Source organism: Paramormyrops kingsleyae, chromosome 24 (genome assembly GCF_048594095.1).
Source record: "Paramormyrops kingsleyae isolate MSU_618 chromosome 24, PKINGS_0.4, whole genome shotgun sequence".
Taxonomy (NCBI): Eukaryota; Metazoa; Chordata; class Actinopteri; order Osteoglossiformes; family Mormyridae; genus Paramormyrops; species Paramormyrops kingsleyae.
Window position 1 is genome coordinate 25,014,275 of NC_132820.1, and position 14,996 is coordinate 25,029,270.

The 14,996-nt window shown below is 46.1% G+C and overlaps 3 pseudogenes; all 3 read right to left on the reverse strand.

Annotated features, from left to right (window-relative positions):
* Window positions 1-351: 351 nt before the first annotated feature.
* On the reverse strand, window positions 352-531 carry LOC140582578 (U2 spliceosomal RNA; annotated as a pseudogene).
* A 13,274-nt stretch (window positions 532-13,805) lies between these two features.
* Window positions 13,806-13,936, reverse strand: LOC140582596 (U5 spliceosomal RNA; annotated as a pseudogene).
* Window positions 13,937-14,357: 421 nt separating this feature from the next.
* Window positions 14,358-14,590, reverse strand: LOC140582570 (U2 spliceosomal RNA; annotated as a pseudogene).
* Window positions 14,591-14,996: the final 406 nt, after the last annotated feature.

Genomic DNA, 14,996 nt, shown 5'->3' on the forward strand with positions numbered 1-14,996 from the left:
TTGCTGAAAAAATCTACGCAGAGATATAAAAATGTAATATTCTCATCAAAATCACATGCACAGCAAAAAATGTAGCCAGTAACTATATACTGCTCTTCCAAAAAAACAACCTTTAGGTTCAAAACGATATCCATCGAGAAAAAAAATATATCCTCCTTGTATCGACAGGAATACTTTATCTGCATTGTAAAATAGCATAAATAATTTATGACAAAACAAAAAGCTTTTAAATTTACTGTACATGATTGTTAGCAAAATCAGAAATGTCAGTGTGGTAAGATCATGTACTTTATATAGTCAGTCAGTCAGTCAGTCAGTCAGTCAGTTCTGCCTTTCAACAATAGGGGGCAGTAGAGGTGCACCGTTCCCGGAAGCACTGCAATACCGGGTCGAATAGTGGAGCGGATGGGGCAAGCCCCACTTCCGGCTCCCTGTTCCAAAAATCCGTTTAATATGTGGTCCCCTCCATAGGGGACGTATCAGATATTAAACTGATAAAACAGATTTTTTTTTTTCAGATCCAAATACTTTATTAAACAGTTCTGCACAATTATGTACATCGACACAAACACATTAAAACATATAATAGAAACTGCACTTAAAAAATTGGCACTGTCAACAAGGGAATTAAAAACATTTTCCTACTAAAACAATGATATTCAGAAATAGTCATAATATAACAGGCTGAAATTTTCCCACATCATACAAGTGAATGCCAATACAATAAGACATTACTGAAAATATTTTAAAATAGTGTTAAACAAACTATCTGCAGAACCATTCACCATAAAATAAGCAAAAAAAAAAGCAATAAAAGCAACCAATATATTTACACACCATTAAAATCTAAGTAAACACATATGGCCATTTATACAATTAAAATGTCATCTCAAATGCATGCTTTTGATGCAAGATGAGCATCCTGGTTTCTTTTTATGAGCCCAAGTTATTTATGGCAAAATTAGGTTTTACAGGGGATCGGTAAATAACATGTTCGTGCAGTCTAGTAACATTCGGGGTGAATCATGGACGATTGATCTGAATTTCAGGACGATCAGTCCACATACGATCAGAATTAATCCACAATTACAACTTCCCAGAATATTATAGTAAAAGGATTAATTCCATTCCACGTGGGTGACGTAATCGTCCGTGAATTCATCCTAATACATGCCCCCATTGTTGTAAGTGGCATATTCATCCCGCAACCTTCTCTCCAGCTGCAGAATGGAGAATTTCTTCTCCATCCTGCGCTGCTTGCTATACTGCATGGAGAAGGTTCGGATCCTGTCCTTCACACTCTCCCACCATTCGGCCACAGAGGGGAAGGTAGGCTTGTCCTTCTGCCACTCGGAGAAGTGATCTAAGAAAAGGTGTCTAAAATCGCTCTCCTCCAGGATCTGCAGGTTCATTTTCCAATAGCCGCCCCCATATACAGGAGCGTCTATGGAGGCAGTGGCCTCCACTGCCAAGTGGTCAGTGGGCCACTGTGGGGAGAGGGACACCTTTTCAAAAACAACGGGGGGTGAAGCTAAAATGTAGTCGATGCGACTGCTGGCTCCGCGACTATTATGCCAGGTGAAGCCCGGCATGCTGGGGTTGCATGTTTTAAAACCATCCACAAGTTTAAAGGAATGAATAAAATGGCGAAAATGCCCTGAGCTGACATCCTCTCTACCCTCCAACGCGATGTTAAAGTCCCCTCCTAAAATCAAGTGTCGATCTGTGACACAGAACGGGGACAACTCTTCAGAGAGAGTTATACGGGACGAGGCCTCCACTGGAGCGTAGATGCATATGGCCCGGAGGCACTGTCCCCTCCATGTGGCGTCCACTCCCAAAACCCTGCCTTGAAGGACGGTAAATTAACTTACTTCCTCAAAGGCGCGGTCGCCAAAAAGAATCCCGACGCCTGAGGAGTGGACACCACCTACACTCCAGTAGGATCTACCCCTCTTCCATTGTCGTGAAAAGAGAGCCTTGTCCCGCTGGTCCCGGAGGTGGACTTCCTGCAGAAAACAAATGCTGAAGGGAAAGATGCCAGCTGATTAAAAACCAACGTGCGTTTTAAAACGTTCCTCAAACCCCTGACATTCAAAGTGACAATATTAATATTGGCCATGAAATATTAAAATGATCAAATACAATTAAAAACAACAAACTAATTAGACAAAATGTAGATATTAAAGGAATTCAAACAGAAAAAACAGACCATAAGATAAGCCTTTATGCAGATGACGTATTACATTTTCTTAGGAATTCTCCAACCTCTCTTCTGAAGACAATATCACTTATAGATAAGTTCTCATCTATATCAGACTACTCCGTCAACTGGAGCAAATCAACAGTTTTGCCTTTGAATTGTAGTATCCAAAACACAACTACTACTCCTTTACAGTCAGGTAACCTTAGATACTTAGGCATAAATTTTTCCACCAGACTCTCAGATCTAGTACAGATGAATCATATTCCTTTGTTAAAAAAAAGTGGAAGAGGATCTTGTGCAGTGGAAATCTCTACCTTTATCACTCATTGGAAGAGTTGCCACCATTAAAATGACGGTCCTACCTAAAATCAATTACTTGTTCTCAATGATCAATAATAAACCCTCTATGGCTTGGTTTAAATCACTAGACTCAAGCATCTTGTCATTTTTATTGAAGAACAAACCATCACGAATTAGCTAGAATACTCTGCAAAAAGCCAAAGGTAATGGTGGTCTAGAACTACTGTACCAAGTTTCTATCACTACTTCTTAGCCAACAGACTGCAGTATATAACAAATTGGATCAAATCAAGCCCGGTAGATAGTCCATGGCTGGACTTAGAACAAGCAATCTGCGGAGAAGTAAAATTGTCTGATCTGCCTTTTATAAGTGTTTTAAGAGCCTTAGTATTAACACCTCATTAACAGCCTGGTGGGACTTTTTTTTAAATAACTAGGTCTCCACTTATCCCCTGCAAATTAACACCCATTTGGAACAATCCAGATATTTGCCGAAAAAAGATAAAATTGAGCTTTCCCTTATGGCATGATAAAGGGATTAGAAATCTTGAACATGTTATGCAAAACGGGAAATTGATTTCATTCGACGAACTAGTCTCAAAATACGGAATTAGCAACAGTAAATTTCTTGAGTACCAGCAATTCAGGCAAGGTTCAATCTTAATCAGTTTAACTTAGAAATACCTCCATGGGTGCTAGAATTTTTAAATCTTTCTAGCCCCAAATTATTGCAAAAAATGTATAAGTTATTGTCAAAAATGGATGACTCAATTTCCCTCCCAACCTCAAAATGGGAGCAAGATCTATCCATCGATCCAGATCAAAACTTTTGGAAAGAAATATGTTTAAACACCTTCAAAATGACTAAAAACCCCAACTTACAGCTTATACCATACAAAACTCTGCATAGAGCTCATTATACAGGACAAAGGATGTTCCAAATGGGCCTTATACACTCAAACCTATGCACCCACTGCTCAGGTAACTTTGTGGAGAACTACATGCATGCCATATGGTCCTGCACACCGGTGCAGAAGTTCTGGCAAAGGATATGTGAAGATCTATGAATTTGGTTTAATTGCTATATCCCAACCTCACCTACATTGTGCATTTTAGGTGATGCAAGTGTATTAGATATGGGCGGCTAGTGGCTTCTTGGAGCTGGGGGGGCTGTGGCTGCCATCCTGTGATGTCTGGGTGTCTGCCCTGGCTGGTGGTGTGGGGGGGGGCTTGGGCGGGTGCTGCCTGGCAGTCATGGGGCGTGGGGTCTGGGGTACCGGTGGTGACGGGGGCTGGCCCTGGGATGGGTGGTTGGCCTCTTCGGTGCGGGCTTGGGTGGGGGGTCTGGTGCCCGGGGCCTGGCCGTTTCCTCGGTGGGTGCCTTCCTGCGCGGGGGTGGCCTGTGCTCCCTCCGGGGCACTGCCGGGGGGGGGGTGGGTCAGTCCGTGTCAGGAGGTCCAGCCTGTGCTGTGTGGGGGGTGGCATGTCTCGAGCCCGGGCTGGTCTGCCACTATTTGTCGTCGAATGAGTGGGTGACTGAGTACGGGCTGCCCTTCGGGGTGGGGGGGGCTAGCTCTTGGCGTCGGCACTGCTCCGGGATGTTGTCGCCGGGGGCCTCGGGTCCGCTCCTTCCCATGTAGCGGTGGGGGGCTGGGGTGCCTACTGAGCCAGCTGGCTCTCTTCTGCCGGGGGGTAGTAATCTCCCCCCTGCTATTATGAATCCCAGCCCCTCTCCTCCTTCACTCACACAACATGCCACGCACACATGTAGGATCTCGGGGTGGGAATGTGCCGCGCACGCACTGATGGGGCCATTCACATGGCCTTACTCGCTGTGCGGCGCGGCCCTCTGCCTCCCCTTGTTTTAATTGCACTTTAGTCATCACATATCAGTATACACACAGGGCCTTGGGGGGTGGGGGCACTACTCAGAGGTTGGTAGGTGGGGCCGCTGAGGTGGCCTCACTCACCTCTTCACTGCTGCCCGCCCCTCAATTTTACTCACACCATATACATTGAGGGTCTTGGGGGGGTGATGGGGAGGAGAGCTGTTTGCAAGCAGCGCTCCTCCTCGCTTCCCCCGTCAATTTTAAATCCATCTTAAGTTTCTCAACAGTCATACTCATCCCTTACATCACATACACTCACATGCACCAACACATGCATCCAACACTCCACCTCTCACACAGGTGCGTGGGGGAGGAGAGTGGGCGGGTCTTCCTACACCCCTGCTCCCTGCCCGCGATGGTGGGGGGGCACTCGGGTAGTCGTCCGGCTGGCGGCGCCCTGGGGTTGCGGTTGGCGCTGGGGGTGGCGTCCGTTCCCCCGCATGGTGGAGGTTGGTCCGGAGTGGATGGGCTTATGTCTTTTTGTCTCTGTGTATGTTGTGTGAGTGGGTGTATGGTCTATGTGTATGGCTGAGAGGTGTGTCTGTGTGGGCCTGGGTCCGGGGCTAGCTGCTCCTTCCTGGGCGCGGCTGCCTCCTTGGCATGGTTGCTGGCCCTCCTCCCCGGGTGGTGGCCTGGGGGGGGCTCGGGCCTCTCTGGCGCGGGTGGGGCTCTCTGCCGGGGGCCGGCCGTCTCCCGGCCGCTTGGGGTCCTGGCCCGTGCAGGAGCGGCCGTCACCCTCGCGGGGTTGCCTCTGGTTCTCGTGCCCTTTTGGCTGCGGGGGCTGCGCCTGGGACCTCCCTCCTCCTCCTGCTGGGGTGGGGACGCGGCTGTCGTGGGAACGTGGGGCCTTGGCTCTTCCGTGGAGCTGTGTGACGGTGTGCAGTCGTAGGTCAGCAGAGTAAAGAGGAGGGGGCTCAACACACATCCCTGAGGGGCCCCCATGTTAAGAATGATGGTGCTGGATGTTACTGCCGACCCGTACTGCTTGTGGTCTTCCGGTAAGGAAATCCAGCAACCGGTTTCACAGTGAGGTGTTGAGCCCCAGCTGGACCAGTTTTTGAGTGAGCTGTTGGGGGATTATAGTGTTAAATGCTGAACTGAAGTCTATGAACAGCATTCGGACATATGAGTCTTTTTTATCCAGATATGTGAGTGCTGAATGGAGTGCAGTGAGGATGGCGTCATCGTCGAGTGGTTGGGCCGATACGCAAACTGGAAGGGGTCCAAGGAGGGGGGCAGGACAGACTTAATGTGCTGCACGACTAGTCGTTCAAAGCACTTCATTAAGATGGGAGTAAGTGCAACAGGGCGGTAGTCGTTAAAGCAGGAGGGAGATTACTTTTTTGGGACTGGAATAATGGTGGTGGTTTTGAAACAAATGGGGACGATAGCCTGGTTGAGTGAGATGTTAAAGATGTCTGTAAAGACATCAGTGAGTTCCACTGCACAGTCTCTCAGTACGCGACCAGGAATGTTGTCAGGACCCGGAGCTTTGCGTACGTTGACCCTGCTGAGGGATCTCCTCACACTGTCTGGGGACAGTCATCACCTGGTCACCAGGAGAGGGAGGGGTCTTCTGTGCACTGGTGCTATTCAGCAGGGAGATGGTGCTATCACAGGTCTGTGGTGGGGGCTTGTAATCTGTGATGGCCATAGGCTCCATGTGTCTCTGCTGTCTTTGAAGCGATGGGATATTCCTCTGGAGTACTGTCTCTTAGCCTCTCTGATGCCACGGGACAGGTTGGCCCTAGCTGTCTTCAGGTTTGCCTCATCTCCAGCTCTGAAGGCAACGTTCCGAGCTTTCAGCAGCCTGTAGACCTCCCCTGTCATCCATGGCTTTTGGTTGGCACGGACAGTGATGGTTTTCGTGACTGTTACATCCTCAGTGCATTTGTTAATGTAGGCTGTAACAGTCTGTGAGTACTCCTGGAGGTCAGTGGTGTTGTCGTATGTGGCAGCCTGCTTAAACATACTCCAGTCTGTGGTGTTAAAGCAGTCCTGTAAAGCCTCTGAAGACCCTTCCGGCCACACTTGTATCTGCTTCCGAACCGGTTTGGTGACTTTAATGAGCGGTCTGTAAGCATGCATTAGCATGACAGTAATGTGGTTTGAGGCACCGAGCTGGGGGAGGGGGAAAGCCTTGTAAGCTCCTCTTTGGGTGGTGTAAACAAGGTCTAGTGTGTTATTGATACATGCTGGTACAGTTCATTCAGTGCCTCCCTCCTGTTGCTGCCATTGGAGGTGGGAGGGATATACCCAGCAAACAACAGTATAGCTGTATATTCCCTCGGTAGATAGAACGGCCGGCACTTAATAACCATAAACTCCAACACTGGTGAACAGTATTTGCAGACCGCAACAGCATCGCAGCACCAGGCGTTGAGCCATGTTTCCAAGAACACAAAAACACAACAGTCCTTTACATTCCTCTGAGATGAACATAGTAGTCGGATGTCGGCCAGTTTCTTATCCAATGAGCGTACGTTGGCCAGACCGATGGAGGGGATAGCGGGTTTGTGTGGGCAAGCCACCAGCCTAGCTCGGATACCTCCGCTCTTACCCCTCTTCTGCTTCCTCTCACGCCGCTTGAGGCACCTCCATTTTGGGCGAGGTGCAGGAGTGGGGGTCGGTGATTGAGTAGGCCTGCGGAGCAGACCCAGATCATTCAGCTCTTCGGCATCCACAGAGTCTAACTTAAAAAGTTTGTTTCTGCCGATGTTGAGCAAAAATGTTCGCCTATATACGGGCTTAAGAACAGATAAACGCGACAAAGACGTACAAAAACACTGCAACTTCCAGGACGAAAAACACGAAAACACTGTTTAGTCGGGAGAGAGAGAAGCCGCTGTTGCAGCAGAGGCAGGGTCCGAGTGGGCGGCAGTTTGGAAAAAGATTGCTGCCCTCGAAGACGAGGTGGGCCGTTTAAGGTCTGAGATCTCCGTGCTTGCTGGTGCCCTGACTGATCCACATATATCCCGGAGCAGTTCGGAGACCACTGGGACTCCTTTTGTAGTCCCCACTTCAGCTCCAAGCTGTTTCCCGCCCCCTCCTCCTCCTCCTCCGCCTGCTAATATCCAGGGCCCGAAGCAGAAGAGGAGTCATCCTCAGGGAAGTGGCACAGGACCCACCAATGGCCCCAACATGGTGGATGTTCTGGCGGAGCTGCCGCACATTAAACTGCGCCCAGTGCTGAGGTCGCCAGGTGGGACGCCAGTGACCAGGAGGGGACTGACGCAGGGGACGCCCATGCCCTCAGAGGACTTTGCTGCCATTTTAGCAGAGGCTCTGAAGAAAAAGTTCAAGCATCAGAACCACTCTGATGAGTAGGAGCAGCAGTCCTCTGAGGCCTTTAAACCTTTTTTACTTAAACTTTTTATACTTATAACATTTTTATACTTATAACATTTTTATACTTATATACTTTATATACTTAAACTTTATATACTTATACTTTGTGTACTGATTCTATATACTTATTAATAAATAATATATTTATATCACTATTATTTTTAAAAGAGTTGCTGATTTTGTAATACTGCTGCAGCATTCTCCACATGCTAATCACTGCCCCACATCGAATTGGCACTTTGATCAGCCACGAATCACTTCACTACCCCCTGTTGAATGTTGCATCGTACTGTATGTTGATAGATATCTCGTAGTAGTAAGTACTTCATTATTAGGCTGCACAATATTGGAAAAGATCTATTTCTGCAATGAGTATTGCAGTATTTATTTAAATTTAAGCCGCAGCGTGTGCACGCGCCGCCATTTTGGGAGAGAAAAAAAAATTAAAAATTTAAATTCGAGTTCTGAGGTACCACTGTATCCTGTAAACTTTAGAACGTGAAACGGTCGGCTAAGTTGACCTCGAATGGTTCTGCGTGCTCATTGGTTGTTGCTACGTATATCTGGAAGCAGAAGCTGTAATTTTTATTTCTCTCGGTCTTGATTTGGGTGATCTTCATTTACTGTTTGTGTTCCATTGCTTTAAATAATGTCTGCAATGGCTCCTTTCAGTCACTTGCGTGGTTTTCTACACACCTGTCTGGGATGCTTTAAGCGTTCCAGCTTTCGTGTGCGCAAGCCCACTGCACCATCCTCGACTGTTGCAACGGGGGTTGCTATAAATGGCAACGCCCCTGCAAAGGTCGGGAGTGGCATCCACCTCCCCAGTGGACACGGGGATCTCCAGCATGCTGCTGTTGCAGCAGAGGCAGGGTCCGAGTGGGCGGCAGTTTGGAAAAAGATTGCTGCCCTCGAAGACGAGGTGGGCCGTTTAAGGTCTGAGATCTCCGTGCTTGCTGGTGCCCTGACTGATCCACATATATCCCGGAGCAGTTCGGAGACCACTGGGACTCCTTTTGTAGTCCCCACTTCAGCTCCAAGCTGTTTCCCGCCCCCTCCTCCTCCTCCTCCGCCTGCTAATATCCAGGGCCCGAAGCAGAAGAGGAGTCATCCTCAGGGAAGTGGCACAGGACCCACCAATGGCCCCAACATGGTGGATGTTCTGGCGGAGCTGCCGCACATTAAACTGCGCCCAGTGCTGAGGTTGCCAGGTGGGACGCCAGTGACCAGGAGGGGACTGACGCAGGGGACGCCCATGCCCTCAGAGGACTTTGCTGCCATTTTAGCAGAGGCTCTGAAGAAAAAGTTCAAGCATCAGAACCACTCTGATGAGTAGGAGCAGCAGTCCTCTGAGGCCTTTAAACCTTTTTTACTTAAACTTTTTTTACTTAAATTTTTTATACTTATAACATTTTTATACTTATAACATTTTTATACTTATATCATTTTTATACTTAAGATTTTTATACTTATATACTTTATATACTTAAACTTTATATACTTATACTTTGTTTACTGATTCTATATACTTATTAATAAATAATATATTTATATCACTATTATTTTTAAAAGAGTTGCTGATTTTGTAATACTGCTGCAGCATTCTCCACATACTAATCACTGCCCCACATCGAATTGGCACTTTGATCAGCCACGAATCACTTCACTACCCCCTGTTGAATGTTGCATCGTATGTTGTTAGATATCTCGTAGTAGTAAGTACTTCATTATTAGGCTGCACAATATTGGAAAAGATCTATTTCTGCAATGAGTATTGCAGTATTTATTTAAATTTAAGCCGCAGCGTGTGCACGTGCCGCCATTTTGGGAGAGAAAAAAAAATAAAAAATTTAAATTCGAGTTCTGAGGTACCACTGTATCCTGTAAACTTTAGAACGTGAAACGGTCGGCTAAGTTGACCTCGAATGGTTCTGCGTGCTCATTGGTTGTTGCTACGTATATCTGGAAGCAGAAGCTGTAATTTTTATTTCTCTCGGTCTTGATTTGGGTGATCTTCATTTACTGTTTGTGTTCCATTGCTTTAAATAATGTCTGCAATGGCTCCTTTCAGTCACTTGCGTGGTTTTCTACACACCTGTCTGGGATGCTTTAAGCGTTCCAGCTTTCGTGTGCGCAAGCCCACTGCACCATCCTCGACTGTTGCAACGGGGGTTGCTATAAATGGCAACGCCCCTCCAAAGGTCGGGAGTGGCATCCACCTCCCCAGTGGACACGGGGATCTCCAGCATGCTGCTGTTGCAGCAGAGGCAGGGTCCGAGTGGGCGGCAGTTTGGAAAAAGATTGCTGCCCTCGAAGACGAGGTGGGCCGTTTAAGGTCTGAGATCTCCGTGCTTGCTGGTGCCCTGACTGATCCACATATATCCCGGAGCAGTTCGCAGACCACTGGGACTCCTTTTGTAGTCCCCACTTCAGCTCCAAGCTGTTTCCCACCCCCTCCTCCTCCTCCTCCGCCTGCTAATATCCAGGGCCCGAAGCAGAAGAGGAGTCATCCTCAGGGAAGTGGCACAGGACCCACCAATGGCCCCAACATGGTGGATGTTCTGGTGGAGCTGCCGCACATTAAACTGCGCCCAGTGCTGAGGTCGCCAGGTGGGACGCCAGTGACCAGGAGGGGACTGACGCAGGGGACGCCCATGCCCTCAGAGGACTTTGCTGCCATTTTAGCAGAGGCTCTGAAGAAAAAGTTCAAGCATCAGAACCACTCTGATGAGTAGGAGCAGCAGTCCTCTGAGGCCTTTAAACCTTTTTTACTTAAACTTTTTTTACTTAAATTTTTTATACTTATAACATTTTTATACTTATAACATTTTTATACTTATATCATTTTTATACTTAAGATTTTTATACTTATATACTTAAACTTTATATACTTATACTTTGTGTACTGATTCTATATACTTATTAATAAATAATATATTTATATCACTATTATTTTTAAAAGAGTTGCTGATTTTGTAATACTGCTGCAGCATTCTCCACATGCTAATCACTGCCCCACATCGAATTGGCACTTTGATCAGCCACGAATCACTTCACTACCCCCTGTTGAATGTTGCATCGTATGTTGTTAGATATCTCGTAGTAGTAAGTACTTCATTATTAGGCTGCACAATATTGGAAAAGATCTATTTCTGCAATGAGTATTGCAGTATTTATTTAAATTTAAGCCGCAGCGTGTGCACGCGCCGCCATTTTGGGAGAGAAAAAAAAATAAAAAATTTAAATTCGAGTTCTGAGGTACCACTGTATCCTGTAAACTTTAGAACGTGAAACGGTCGGCTAAGTTGACCTCGAATGGTTCTGCGTGCTCATTGGTTGTTGCTACGTATATCTGGAAGCAGAAGCTGTAATTTTTATTTCTCTCGGTCTTGATTTGGGTGATCTTCATTTACTGTTTGTGTTCCATTGCTTTAAATAATGTCTGCAATGGCTCCTTTCAGTCACTTGCGTGGTTTTCTACACACCTGTCTGGGATGCTTTAAGCGTTCCAGCTTTCGTGTGCGCAAGCCCACTGCACCATCCTCGACTGTTGCAACGGGGGTTGCTATAAATGGCAACGCCCCTGCAAAGGTCGGGAGTGGCATCCACCTCCCCAGTGGACACGGGGATCTCCAGCATGCTGCTGTTGCAGCAGAGGCAGGGTCCGAGTGGGCGGCAGTTTGGAAAAAGATTGCTGCCCTCGAAGACGAGGTGGGCCGTTTAAGGTCTGAGATCTCCGTGCTTGCTGGTGCCCTGACTGATCCACATATATCCCGGAGCAGTTCGCAGACCACTGGGACTCCTTTTGTAGTCCCCACTTCAGCTCCAAGCTGTTTCCCGCCCCCTCCTCCTCCTCCTCCGCCTTCTAATATCCAGGGCCCGAAGCAGAAGAGGAGTCATCCTCAGGGAAGTGGCACAGGACCCACCAATGCCCCCAACATGGTGGATGTTCTGGCGGAGCTGCCGCACATTAAACTGCGCCCAGTGCTGAGGTCGCCAGGTGGGACGCCAGTGACCAGGAGGGGACTGACGCAGGGGACGCCCATGCCCTCAGAGGACTTTGCTGCCATTTTAGCAGAGGCTCTGAAGAAAAAGTTCAAGCATCAGAACCACTCTGATGAGTAGGAGCAGCAGTCCTCTGAGGCCTTTAAACCTTTTTTACTTAAACTTTTTTTACTTAAATTTTTTATACTTATAACATTTTTATACTTATAACATTTTTATACTTATAACATTTTTATACTTAAGATTTTTATACTTATATACTTTATATACTTAAACTTTATATACTTATACTTTGTGTACTGATTCTATATACTTATTAATAAATAATATATTTATATCACTATTATTTTTAAAAGAGTTGCTGATTTTGTAATACTGCTGCAGCATTCTCCACATGCTAATCACTGCCCCACATCGAATTGGCACTTTGATCAGCCACGAATCACTTCACTACCCCCTGTTGAATGTTGCATCGTATGTTGTTAGATATCTCGTAGTAGTAAGTACTTCATTATTAGGCTGCACAATATTGGAAAAGATCTATTTCTGCAATGAGTATTGCAGTATTTATTTAAATTTAAGCCGCAGCGTGTGCACGCGCCGCCATTTTGGGAGAGAAAAAAAAATAAAAAATTTAAATTCGAGTTCTGAGGTACCACTGTATCCTGTAAACTTTAGAACGTGAAACGGTCGGCTAAGTTGACCTCGAATGGTTCTGCGTGCTCATTGGTTGTTGCTACGTATATCTGGAAGCAGAAGCTGTAATTTTTATTTCTCTCGGTCTTGATTTGGGTGATCTTCATTTACTGTTTGTGTTCCATTGCTTTAAATAATGTCTGCAATGGCTCCTTTCAGTCACTTGCGTGGTTTTCTACACACCTGTCTGGGATGCTTTAAGCGTTCCAGCTTTCGTGTGCGCAAGCCCACTGCACCATCCTCGACTGTTGCAACGGGGGTTGCTATAAATGGCAACGCCCCTGCAAAGGTCGGGAGTGGCATCCACCTCCCCAGTGGACACGGGGATCTCCAGCATGCTGCTGTTGCAGCAGAGGCAGGGTCCGAGTGGGCGGCAGTTTGGAAAAAGATTGCTGCCCTCGAAGACGAGGTGGGCCGTTTAAGGTCTGAGATCTCCGTGCTTGCTGGTGCCCTGACTGATCCACATATATCCCGGAGCAGTTCGCAGACCACTGGGACTCCTTTTGTAGTCCCCACTTCAGCTCCAAGCTGTTTCCCGCCCCCTCCTCCTCCTCCACCTGCTAGTATCCAGGGCCCCAAGCAGAGTCATCGTCAGGGAAGTGGCGCAGGAACCACCAAAGGCCCCAACATGGTGGATGTCCTGGCGGAGCTGCCCCGTGTTAAACTGCGCCTGGTGCTGAGGTCGCCAGGTGGGACGCCAGTGCCAAGGAGGGGACTGACGCAGGGGACGCCCATGGCCTCAGACGACATTACCTCCATCTTATCAGAGGCTCTGAAAAAGAAGTTCAGGCACCAGAACCACTCTGATGAGTAGGAGAAGCGGTCCTCTGAGCCCTTAAACTTTTTATACTCATATCATTTTTATACTTGATTTTTATACTTATATACTTTATATACTTAAACTTTATATACTTATACTTTATGTACTTACATGCTTTATATGCTTATATTTATATACTTATACTTTGTGTACTGATTCTATATACTTATGAATAAATAATATATTTATATCACTATTATTTTTAAAAGATTTGCTGATTTTGTAATACTGCTGCAGCATTCTCCACATACTAATCACGGCCCCACATCGAATTGGCACTTTGCTCTGCCACATATCACTTCACTACCCCCTGTTGAATGTTGCATCGTATGTTGTTAGATATCTCGTAGTAGTAAGTACTTCATTATTAGGCTGCACAATATTGGAAAAGATGTATTTCTGCAATGAGTATTGCAGTATTTATTTAAATTTAAAATGCTTAAAACAAACCAATTTCTCACAAACACATCTATTCATGAGTGATTTAAACGGCAAGGATGAAAATGATTAGGATTAGCTCTTATGATTAGCTCTTATGATTAGCTCTTGCCAAAATAGGGCTTGTAAACTTTTGTGCTAGTCAGAATTAACCCAAACAACTATGACTATACCCCACGGAAATCTTTAGTAAAAAGCGAAAGATTTATACGGGATGAAGAGAGACCCGAGTCGATATGGAGCTGCCGCTTACCGGGTCGCCGTTAGCTGGGTCTCCGTGCCCCCCCCGCTCAGAGTAGAATGCCCAGGGGTGTCGCAGCCGCCAGTGTCGGGGCCCCGACTCCTCCCTGTCCTCCTGTCCTCTCAAGAAACAGCAATCATTTAAATAAACATGAGGGAAAATTCCAAAAGGCAAAGATGATGTCATGCCTTACCTCAGCACAGCTGCCCACCGCACAAACAGCGTGTCACCTTACTTTAAAAAATAAAAATAAAAAAAAAAGAAAACCGGCAGGAAACGAGGGCCACGCACGGATAGGGCCCTTCCCTCACAGCACATGCGGCTAATTAGCTGGCCATCCAGAGGCACTCAGTCTATTAGTCACCCACTCAGTCAGTCAGTCAGTCAGTTCTGCCTTTCAACAACAGGGGGCAGTAGAGGTGCAGCGTTCCTGGAAGCACTGCAATACCGGGTCAATGCCTGGAGCAGACGGGGCAAGCCCCACTTCCGGCTCCCTGTTCCAAAAATCTGTTTAATATGTGGTCCCCTCCATGGGGGACGTATCAAAATAACCTTTTCATACCAAAACAAAATGTAAATCAGCTCAAATACATGAATAATAAATATTATGCTTGTACTACTTACATTAACACATAATCACAATCTATAAGGCTGAAACATTCCCACACTATGCAAATCATGCCAACACAGTACAATAAGACTTTCAAAGATAATATTAAACAAACAGAACTACCTGCAGAACTATTACCAATAAAACAGGAAAAGGGCAATAAGACCAGCAAATACAATTATACACCATTTAAACCTAATTACAATTATATGGTCAATAAAACAATTAAAATGTCACCTTATATGCATGCTATTAAAAAGTTAAGACCTCTAACCCTCTGGAGTCGACAGCATCGTTGGCAATGCCACGATCTTTCTTGTGTATTTCAGTTCATAACTCGCTGAAATCTTATTATAGAAACATGAAAAAAATGCTGACTAAATCTGTAATCTGCATTCTTTTCAAAATGTCCATTGTTGGAAGTATTAAACTTTTTAAAATTA